The following is an 8,055-nucleotide window of genomic DNA, read 5'->3' on the forward strand; positions in this document are numbered from 1 at the left end:
CAAACGCCACCCCCTGGAAAAAAAACCCAATTTGAAAACAAACCAACGGAATTGACATATCATTCAACTAATTGTTTATAACTTTATTACATATGGAGTCTGATCTCCCCGGGGCACCCTAAAAACAGATATTTTTTTTAAGATTTACTTATTTATTTTACGTATATGAGTACACTGTAGCTGTCTTCAGATAAGGGCATCGGATCCCATTACAGATGGTTGTGAGCCACCATGTGGTTGTTGGGAATTGAACTCAGGACCTCTGAAAGAGCAGTCAGTGCTCTCAACCACTAAGCCATCTTTTCAGCCCCAGATATTCTTTGCTCTTAAGGTATGGCATTGATAAGTTGGATTTAGCAAATTGCCTGCTACTTGTTAACTAAAATCTTTCATCCTCATTCCAGAAAGTGCTTAAAGCAACTTAGCAAGAGGTGGGTGAAGTTGCTGATGAGGAGAGGTGAGTCAGGAAAACTCAGGGGAAGCGGAGGTGGAGAGAACACAGGAGCCCGGCAATGACATCATCCATATTTGTTAGAGGTGCGCCCGGGCAGGATCTCTGTTTCCCCACAGCAGAAGGAGGAGTTAGGTGAGTAGGTGACTCACACCACTTTCAATGCTAAAACTGCCTAATCACTCAACTGAGGAGCAGTTCCACCTGGCTAGGAGACGAGAACTTTCTCTGAGTCCTCAGAGAGAGGACACCCTCTGTTGTCTTAAACATCTCACAACAAAAAAACCCAGGGACAAAGTGGATAGACGCATTCACACAGCTGAAGTACAATTTTGGTAAAAACAATGGCATAAAAGGAGCTGCTGGCAGTGTACATGTGTGAGTGTGTGTGTGTGTGTGTGTGTGTGTGAGAGAGAGAGAGAGAGAGAGAGAGAGAGAGAGAGACAGACAGACAGACAGACAGACAGACAGAGACAGAGACAGAGACAGAGACAGAGACAGAGACAGAGACAGAGACAGACAGAGAGGCAAAGAGACAGAGACAGAGAAGACAGGCCAGAGGGCAACCTTAAATGGTACTTCTCAGGCACCGTTCAGCTTGTCTTTCTGAGACCAAGTCTCTCTGCTGGTCTGGGGCTTGCTCACCTGGCCAGGCTGGCCTTTCAGGAATCCACCTGTCTCCACTTCCCCAGCCCTGAGGTTATAAGCACAAACCACTACTTAGGGACCAAATTCAAGGTCCCCATGCTTATATGGCAAGCCCTTTACAAGCAGAGCCCCTGAGGACTGCAGACAGAGCTTGTAACTGCCCTTCTCCACCTTTCCACTCAGGCATCCCTGCACGCAAGAGACACGCGGTGCTTCCTTGGAACCTGGAGTTTACAGATCTCTTTTTTTTTCTGTAGTCACCCCCTTCCCTGAAGTGTGACAGCTTTATTTGCCATAAAGTAACAAACCATGAGGCTCTTGGCAAGGCATGGCCATTTTATTCTGAGACTGGATGATCTAAGACAGCTTCCTTTGGAGTAATGTGAATGCAGAATCACTGAGCCTATGAGAGGAAGCCCAGTCCGAAGGAGGGCTTATGTTCTGCCCAGTCTCCATCGAGCAGAAATGGATGCTGCTTCGGGTAACAGATGGGACCAGGAAACCACTCAGAGTCCCGACGTAGAGAGCTCTTGAGAAGTGTGAGATACGAACAGGGCTTATTGGCCTAACCTCTTTGGGATGCTGGTTGCTTTTCTGAAACTAAAGTCATTTATGGTGTAATATGGTCTGCTGACTCTCACTTCAGGATCTGAATTGCCTTCATCCAGCTACCTGGCATACTCTCCTTGTGATTTATGGATGAGACTCTTGGAGAATTGTCTTCCAAAACCAGATTACACCATCAAAGCAGTCAGCATCTTTACATGCAGAAGGACTAAAGGTAAGTGCCACCACACCTGGTCTATTCTAAAAAATTATTTATACGCACATGTGAGGGTCTACCACGTGCCTTTGGAGGTGTCGGATTCATTGGAGCAGAAGTTACAAGCTGTAGTGAGCTGCCTGACAGAGGTGCTAAGAACTGAGCTCAGTCCTCTGAAATACTAAATGCCTGTGCCTCTGGGCCATTACCAGCACCAGCCCCAGCCCCAACCCCAATCCTGCCCAGCCCTAGCAACTGTGGCACTGAAGCAGTTCTGTGCTTTCCAAGTGCCTTAAAGTATTATGAACTCTTGCATTAAATATTATAAAGCTCTTCTTCCTTTGTGAGTGTTTGCGTGTGTGCACATGTGTGCATTCATGTGTGTGTGTACACATGTGTGTGTGCATGCGCATGTATGTGTACTGGGTGACCTGCTCAATCATTCTTTGCCTCAGCGGAGCTTGTTCTCCCTGCCAGCCTGGTGGCCAGCATGGATCCTCAGACCTCTGCCTTCCACAATGCTGGTTCCAGGTTCACACAGCGTGGCCACGCCCAGATTTTCACATGGATGCTAGGGGTGGAACTCAGGTTCTCAGGCCAGAACAGCAAGGTGCTTACTTCGAGCCTTCTGTTCTGGTGACACCGCCTGAGGCACATGAGGCACATGAGGACCAGTTGAGTAGGAAACAATTCTTATGATGGGGTGAATTTAGCTAGAGGTGGAGTTAAATATAAAGTCAAAACTGATATTTCCCGATATCCATTGCGATAAATAGATGCACAGAATATGCATTGCTTTGGCTGCCTTTTCAACCACCCTCTTCTTCACAGAGAAAATTGGTTAAGGTGTTGTGGGCTCAGGGGCTTCCTCTTCTGCCTGGGTACCATGTGGTATCCCCTTGTTCCCATGGTCTTAATGTCCGGACAGTCAGTATTGGTATTCCCAGATAGCAGCTGATACCTACAAACCACAATCCTTGGCCCAAGCCATGTTTTCATCAGCTTTTAGGACTATCCAGAACTCTAGGTGGCAGAGTCTGGGGCTTGAAATAGAAATGTTCTCTTCAAACCCAGCCATGCTCCAACATAGATTCGTATTGGATAGTTAGCACTGTGGACCCAAGATAGTGCCATGGTAAACTTTCTCAGTTAAGGTTATTCCATGGGTATGGAGAAATGTGCTTTCCCATGGGGTCAAGTTCAGGATGTAGATACACCACAAACTTGCTGCTCGTAAGGAAGGATGGTATGGGGTAAGGAGATACCTCAGCAGTTAAAACGCATGCTGCATATGCGGGAGCATGAGGGACTAGAGCGTGGCTCCCCAGGACATGTCAGGTGGGTGTGGGCTCCTACCTATAATTCTAGGTAAAGAAAGTGGCGACAGAGCATCCCCAGAGCAAGCTACCTAGCTAGGCCAGCCACACAGGAGAGCTCTGGGTTCAAGGGAGAGTCTCTGCCTCTATGACTAAGGTGGGGAATTAACTAAGGAAGATTCACAGCCTTAGCCTGGGGAAGGTTAGAGAATTAGCAGAGTCCAGGATGATGGTTTGGGTTTTGAGCTGAACCATCGCAGAAATGGTGAACTTCTTTCTGAGATGGAATTGTGTGATGGGGAAGGAACAAGTAGGGAGCGAGCTTTTATCCTTGGCATGCTGTGCATAAGATGTCACAGGACGCCAAGTTTACCCAGATAAATGGAGAGCACAAGAAAGGCGAGGGTCGGTGATGTTGTTTTGAGAGTCACATGCTAGGCTCAAAACACAAATTGGATAAGATTACGGGGGCGCGAGAAAGAAAACAAGTAACTTCTCAATATCCAAGCATAGACCAAACCCAGGTGTCCACCGAGGTGGTGTGTGTGCACAATGGAACTGTTCCCACCGTGAAGAACAAGGTGGTGCCATTGTGGAATAGAATAGATGCAACTAGAGACTGTCATAGGAAGCAAATTCAGCCAGGCTGGGCCAGGCAGTCATGTTTATTCCCCTATGTGGTTCCTGGATCTCACATGGATACAGAAAGTCCTAGATGTCAATACGATGCGAAAGTAGAAGCGAAGCTGTCTGGGGGAACCAAGGAACTGATGGGAGACAGGAAGATGAAGGAAGAGTAGGGTACCTGTCAGGTGTGGGGGGTATTCCCCGCCTATTCAACATTTAATATATACTTGCATGAAAATGCCCTTCTATCAATAAAATGAGAGAAATCCAATTTGAAATAAAAGTTAAAGCTTCTCCTGAGATATCAGGAGAAGGGGGAGCCAATGAAGGATTTTGAGAAGTGCATCCTGGGAGATGTGGGGCCAGCAGAGGTGTCATCATCTCTAAGGGAAAGCAAGCCCATGAAGGAGCGGGCTGAGCTGCATTCGATGATGTGTTAATGACCTTCAAGACTTTCAACTTTAGTTTAGAGCAGAAGGATTATTAAATAGCAATGGCTATTCCCAGGGCTAGGGTTCACCGTGCACATAGATCATTGCACACACTTCTCTCTTCTGATATGAGGAGCATGAGCGATTTTTGTCTACTGCCTACTACAATGTGTGAGGGGAAATTTCCATCCATTATTACAAATGAGGAAAGCCTGTGGTAGGGGCTTGGCTATAGCTCAGTGGACTGAGTGCTTGTGGACAAGCATGGGGGGCTTTGGTTTGATCCCCAGAACCTACACACAAAAGGTCACACTTAGGGCCACATTTATAATGCCACTGCTGGTTAGGCAGAGGCAGACAATCTCTGGGACTCATTAGGCAGCTAATCTCGCCAGGCTACTTGTTGTGTTTCAGGTCAAGGAGAGAGCCTGTCTTGTGTATCATTTGGTGTCGTTTACAAAAGCCAAGCTGCCAGTTAAACACGGTTTTCTAACTCTGGTGATTGTCTGAGAAGATGTACAGTAGGCTACACTGTTCACTGTTCCTCAAAGCCTTCTTCTATGTTTTGTTCCAGAGTTCTTAGGCTAGTAGGAAAATCTGTCCTTTGCTAGGAAAGGGGGAAGGGAAAGTCTCTGTCCTTGGTTTGGCTTCGTTTCTCCAGCCTTACTCGACTGCATATCTTAGAGCTTCGGAACAGAATGTCAAGGGTCAGTGTCTGCTACTTGACCTGAGGGAAACAGCAGATAAGTGCATGTATGAGCTTGTATATGCGTGTGAGTGTGTCTGTGTGCACGCGTGCATTTTCCATAGATGGAAATCACGACAGCTAATAATTTGCTGCACCCTCATCATGTTTTGCCCCTACATAAACACCAGGGCTGCCATGCCTGAGTGTCATACAGGAATCATCAGGCTCTGGGCTTGCGGAAGCTTCGATGGCATGGGTGTCATTTTAGATATCTCAAGCAGCACCGTTAGGAGAGAGAGAGACAGAGATAGAGACAGACAGAGACAGAGACAGACAGAGATGAAGAGAGAGAGAGCAAACATTTAGCAAGCCATGGGAAGTTTCTATCCAGGGTTCTCTCTAGCCTGTGAGAATCAGCTGCCTCCTGAAGCTAATGCAGCGTCCGGAGCTCAGAGCTGGGTATCTATCTCGAGGGTGCTTCAATCACAGAGGTTGCCATAAAACGAAACTTTTCTCTTTTTTCCTTTCCTTTCTTCTTCTTTTTCTTGACATTTAACTCTGCAGTCTACGGCACTGGCTCTCCCAATCCTCCTCTCTCCGAGCTCCTCTCCTCTTGACTCCTACTCCATACGCATGTGTGAACGGCCCTGTTCCAGATGCCATCCGTTCACAGGACTTGTGTCTTCCCGTGAAGATTTATTTGTTAGTTTATTCCGGGAAGTGCCTCTGCCACGGAGGTGCTGAGAGCACACATCCTCTCTGGCTAGTCATCCCAGGTTCCTGTGGCCATTGTTTGCTGGAGAGGTGTTGAAATCTCTATTGGAAACAGTCAGTAAAAGGAGTCTATGGCAAAGTCTCCCTTTGGACAGCAGCGATAAGGAAACACATGTCCCTACACCAACCAGAAAAACAAATCTCTCCCTGACCCTCTCTCTCCTTCCCTTCTCCAAGTGCCTACACAACAATTGTGTAAGGAAACGTTTTAAAGTAAAAGTGCACTGAGTTCAGGTGTCTCAGCCCTTGACTTGGGGATGCCAGCTCTGAAATGGTACCTCCTTGGAACTTGACAACAACACAAATGATGCTTCAGTTTCAAACATTTTCCTCCTCTTAAAAACGCCGTAGGGGCCGGAGAGGTGACCCAGGGGGCAAAGCATCTGCTGCACAAGCCTGGGAACCTGAATTCCGGTCCCCACGTCCATATGAAGGCTGGGCAGTGCTGTGTGCATCTGTGACTCCACTGTTCGAGAGTACAGACAGGCAGAACCCAAAGTCCTGCTGGTCGTTGCGTTTATTATACATAGATACCATGAAAGTAATGTTAATGGTGGATTAAAATATTGCTATCAAATAGATCTCGAGGAAAATCTTTTCCACTATCATTATTCTGATCTTTTGGTGATAATGTTAACTTCAGACACAGGCAAAATTTACCAGGCTGTCTGCGGAGGAAGGTGAAGGGGGGACGACGACGACTCATAAGCAGTTATTGCTTCATCCATCTTCTCCGATTCAGTCACTGGGGACTTAACAATAGAAACAATATTGATTCATCATATTTGCTGAAGCCCACCCAGAAGAAATCCTCTCCCACCCATGATATTTCTGAGAGAAATGCTGGCTCGGGGTATTGCTTCTTCCAAAGGTGATCTGGCAGAAAGCAATATACTGCCTGGAATTCACAGCATCTCTCTGTTTGTGAAAACAAACAAAAATTCATTTCTGCTCCACCCCCCCCACTCTTCTCCGTCTCCTTTCTCTGGATTTATCTCACAGAAATCAATTTCTCATCTCTTCCCCACTCGATTTCATGAGTGCAGAGGGGACGCTCAGCAAGGCAGGGTGGAGTTTGGAAAGCTCGCTCAGAGCACCCTGCCTCCTGTGCAAGCCTGGGAGGATTTAATTAAACTCACTACAGTGCTGACTTCAGGCAGATGAGCCCCCTCACAATTCAATCTCTTTACTCCTCACCTAGTTCTGTTCTCCCACTTTTCCATAACAGGTATTTAATATTCATGAAGTGAAGCACATAGAAATTAAAACAAAGGAACAAAAACACGAGCCAATTTTGTGGGCAAGCGGGATGGCTCAGCAGGTAGAGGTGCTGTGTGCAAGCCCAGAGGCCACCTGAGTTCCATCCAGATCTCAGAAGGTGGCAGGGAGAATTGACTCCAGAGTTGTCCTCTGACCCCCAGAGTGCGTCATGGCAAGCATGCTTTTATACATACATACACACACACACACATACACACACACACTCATATACACACTCATAATTTTTTTAAATAAAGTTTAGTGATTTCAATATTTTAGCCAAATCCCCTTTTCACACAATAAATGGCTATTCTGCTTTCAAGCAATATCACTATGTATTCCAACAATATTTTATTTGCCTTTTTTTTTTTTAAGTCAGAAGTTCATGTGGCCCAGGCCTTGAACTTCATGCTCCTGCCTCAGCCTCCTGGCTGCTGTGGTTATAGATGCACGTGCCACAGGGTCTCCACTTCACCATCAAGGAAACAAAACCCGGAGATTCTAACCAGTTGGTTTCAGGGCTACAGGAAAAGGCGACACAATCCAACCTCGATTGAACCGAAAGGCTCTGCTTTCGGATACCTTCTGTGGAGGTGGTAATACTGCTATTTGAACTTAGATCTCTCCAATCAAATTCTACCTTAACCACATTTCCTCCCTCTTTTATTTGTCTAAAAACCACCCCTACTTTGACTATCATGGTATCTTTCGAAAGAAAACAAATACATGATTTTTTATCCCTCTTCTCAATTCTGGGCAAAGGCTAAGGATGGTTTCCTGGCACTTGAGGCTCTTTTCACTCTTTCTGAAAACCCCTTTCTTCTTTTGTCTTGTAGCTGCTTGTTACCCTGTGTTGCAAGGAGTGTGGCTTTCTCTCTTCTCCAGGCAGCTGCCAATATTTAGAGCTTGCCTGCACAGTTCTCCCACCCCCTCCCATCTTAAACTCTAATGAAATTGTCCCCAAGCTTCAGATAAACAAGACAAAACACTCGATGTACAATCCTAAGCCATAGGAAGATGAAAGGAGGAATCCGACTCCCAAAGACGGGGTGGGGGCGGGACAGAGAGAGACAGAGACAGAGAAAGACAGAGACAAG

Source organism: Mus musculus, chromosome 9 (genome assembly GCF_000001635.26).
Source record: "Mus musculus strain C57BL/6J chromosome 9, GRCm38.p6 C57BL/6J".
NCBI classification, from domain to species: Eukaryota; Metazoa; Chordata; class Mammalia; order Rodentia; family Muridae; genus Mus; species Mus musculus.